This window comes from Triticum dicoccoides, chromosome 5A (genome assembly GCF_002162155.2).
Source record: "Triticum dicoccoides isolate Atlit2015 ecotype Zavitan chromosome 5A, WEW_v2.0, whole genome shotgun sequence".
NCBI lineage: Eukaryota > Viridiplantae > Streptophyta > Magnoliopsida > Poales > Poaceae > Triticum > Triticum dicoccoides.
This window is the reverse complement of record NC_041388.1, coordinates 424719710-424723105: the sequence shown is the minus strand read 5'-3', so window position 1 is coordinate 424723105 and position 3396 is coordinate 424719710. Positions and strand designations below refer to the sequence as shown.

General features: G+C 47.9%; 1 pseudogene; it reads right to left on the bottom strand.

The window, feature by feature from the left end:
- Window positions 1–1263: 1263 nt before the first annotated feature.
- LOC119299686 lies at window positions 1264–2425 on the bottom strand (annotated as a pseudogene).
- Between the last annotated feature and the right edge of the window lie 971 nt (window positions 2426–3396).

The window sequence follows — 3396 nt, the reverse complement described above, 5'->3', positions numbered from 1 at the left end:
CCCACACACACATCCCGCCACTGTGGTTTGACAATGAGGAGTCCCATCTTGCCCCTCGCTCCAACGCATGCAATGCAGACATGCTGCTAGCAGCTAGCGTGCTCGCCGCTAGGCTCCACGGGCCGGTGCAGCTAGCTAGGCGCCATTGCAAAAGTTGGCAAAGGGAAAATGTAAAGAAGTAAAGAGGCGGCGGAGTAGCTCACCACCCTTTTGTTGGTTGTGCTGTCCCTGGCCGAAGCCTTTTGCAGACCTGATAGTCCCTGATAATGTGGTATGGTTTCCCACTGATGGTGGATAAAGGTTAACAAATGATTAACCGACCCCCCTTGACTCATCCTGGCATGTGATTCTTGAGCTTTTTGGATTGCCCATACATACATACGGCTAGCTAGCTTGCTAGTAGGGCATTGGGCTTTACATCAACACACTATGATTGATCCCAAGGTTCTAATATAACTTAACTACTAGTACCAGCTTGGATCTTGTTAACTTTCCGGGGTCACCTTTTTGACTAATCACTGGGCTCAAAACAATGCCAAGAATAGTAGAATAGGCTTCTTTTAGACACTGTCTAGATCTGTCATCCGATCCCCGTTGGTAAGCAACACGGGAAACTTCTCAATTCATAGAGCTTACTTGTATTATGACTGGACTGATTTCACCACTGATCGATCATGATAACACTAGTATTGTATCAGTCAACTAAAATTTGTACGGATCTAAAAAAATGTCCCACGTGCTGTTATCCCATAGAGTAGTCTCCGTCGATTGAAAATTAAGTATTTGTTAGTCGATTTTATAAATATGTTTATACAATTCTAAAACCATATCTCATCTAACACAAACATCAAACTTTGCACGCATCTTAGCGTTAAATCGTCATTGATGTTTATTATAACTGGAGAATTGTACATAGGTAAGGCATTTCCAATCGACCCTCTAAAAGCTAAGGGAATATCCAACGGAGTAAAATTAGTGGAGCAAATTTTTGCTTCACTGATGGCGGCCGCACCTAGCCGATCCCTTATAGTTAGTGGAGTAAAAATAAAACTGTATAGATTTTGTGTCCTAGCCACATCAACTTCAAACACTGCACAATATATATCGTAAGAATATTGAAATTAAAACATGCATAACATAACTGTCATAACATGTAGTTTCATCGTCACGAATTTCAAATAAAAACATGCAAAGTTCACCCAAAAGGCATCACTTCAAACACAATGTTTGATCTGAAATCACTACAAATGTAGCATGTATATGTTATGGATAGAGCCAACCAATGGCCTGCATCACCCACCCCTCGACCACCACCACTCAAACAAGGTCTTTGGCGAAGAAATCAACTCCACCATCCACTCGGCCAACGTCACCACCGCCATCCTCTCGGCCACCACCATCAACACCACCGCCCCCTCGGCCACCACCATCACCGCCAACACCTCCTCAGCCACTACCATCAACACCACCGCCACCTCAGCCACCACCCCCTTGGCCGTAACCCACATTCCATAGAGAGGCTTACAAGATCTCTCCACGAGTGAGCTCGCAATACTTTCTTGCGGTTTCATCCATTGTGTTTGGAATCATGAACATGATAGCATGCTCTCTCCTCCTCAAGTGCAAGCCTACGCTCCTCAACCTTCAACTTTCTCTCTTCGGCCGCCAAATTGGTCTTCCATTTCTCATCCTCCAACACCTTGAGCTCATTCCACCTTGCCATCTTCTCTTCTTTGCGTTCGGCCGCCAACATCTTCTCGGTCTCGATCATTGCTACAAGTTCTTCTTTCTAAGTACCACCGAATGCATTTCTCTTCTTTCTTTCTTTTGCAATATTGTTTCCTTCCGGTCTATTGTTGGTATCTTCGTCAACCGCATCGTCCTCCTCAGTGCATATGCTCAACCTTGATCTCTTTGAAGTGGTCTCCGCGATTCTTTGGATCCACTTCTCATTTTTGCATAGCTCTTTATAGCAACGATGCAACGTGAAGGGCTTGTGGCCGAACTTCGTGTTTCTATGCTTGAATAGTTCTAGGACGTAGGGGCCATACTCCGCCACTTGCACACCACTTGCTGGTGCATGATTCACTTGGTTGATGCAACCTGACCATCGGTTGCATTGGTCATGAAGGTGCTCCAACGATGCCCAAGAGAACCTTGCGGATGGCTTGACGCACGTCCACTGATTTGTTGTAGTGCTTGGTAATTCTCTCCCAAAACATGGTCTCGGTTTGACTGTTCCGATTGTTGCATCCATGGAGATCGCGCACCAAGCATCAAAAAGAGCAATATCCTACTTTTGGTTGTAGTTTTGGGTGCGACACCTTGGCACCTTCGTGCTTGCTTCAGTCACCTCCACAACCTCCTTTTCCTCGGCCACCACCTCTTCGGCCTCCTCCTCTTCCCCGGTCACCTCTTGCTCCATGTCTTAGGCCGCCTCCGAATGATCCTGAAACGAGTCGTAGTTGAGCTCATCAAGTCCAATAGCCATCGAGGACTCCAAAGATGCGAGGAATTTGGCCGTGTTCATCTACGCACTACAACAACAAAGAAAACACTACCAACAATCACTACCGGCCACCAACAATCACTATCGGCTATCAAGAAGGCGTGAGGTTTTTCTTTACCTTTTAGGCATTTCATCGAGCACTTGGCGGCCACAATGCTTGTTGCCGGTTGCGTCCGCCGCCCGCGCCGGAGCAGTGGCCGTAGGGGGGCGCCGGAGTAGCTGCACGAGGCGCCGATGTGGCCTTTTTATCATCTTCTTCGCGTCCGCCTCGGCGAGCGTCGATGACGCCGTCGTCAGCTTTCGTGCTCGTTTGGCTCCAACGGGTGCGACGGGAGGGCGACAGACCGTTGCCGGAGAGGCGGTGGCCACCCCGGAGGCCATTGAAGCGGTTGGAGGAGGAGCTTGAACCCGATGGATTTCTTTTTCATCCCCAAACTCTTGTTCGGTGCGGGCGGCGGCACGTAGGTGATTTCCAGCGGGGTGAGGGAAGGGTCCAGACTATCCATTCTAGCCGAACGGATGGTCATCGGTGGCGGTGGTGGGAGACAGGGCGGGAGAAAGAGATGCGTTAGTTTTACTCGCCGAGGCGGGATTGAGTGTGTTTAGGGACATTTGGGAGGATATTGGGAGTTGGAGTAAAAGAAGTTACTCCGCCATGCTGCATAGGGGATCGGCTAGGTGCGCCGTAAGGGAGTATAACCGAATTTTTACTCCCTTATGGCCTTTTAGTAGATGGGTTAGAAATGCTCTAAGAATTAGCAAAACCGTATACTAAAATAGATGGATCATGGTAATTGTTAGTCTAGAAACGAGAACAAGCGTGTACTGCCTACTGATCTGATCCTGGAAAAGGAAGAAGAAATGCGGTACTAAAGCCTACAAGAGCT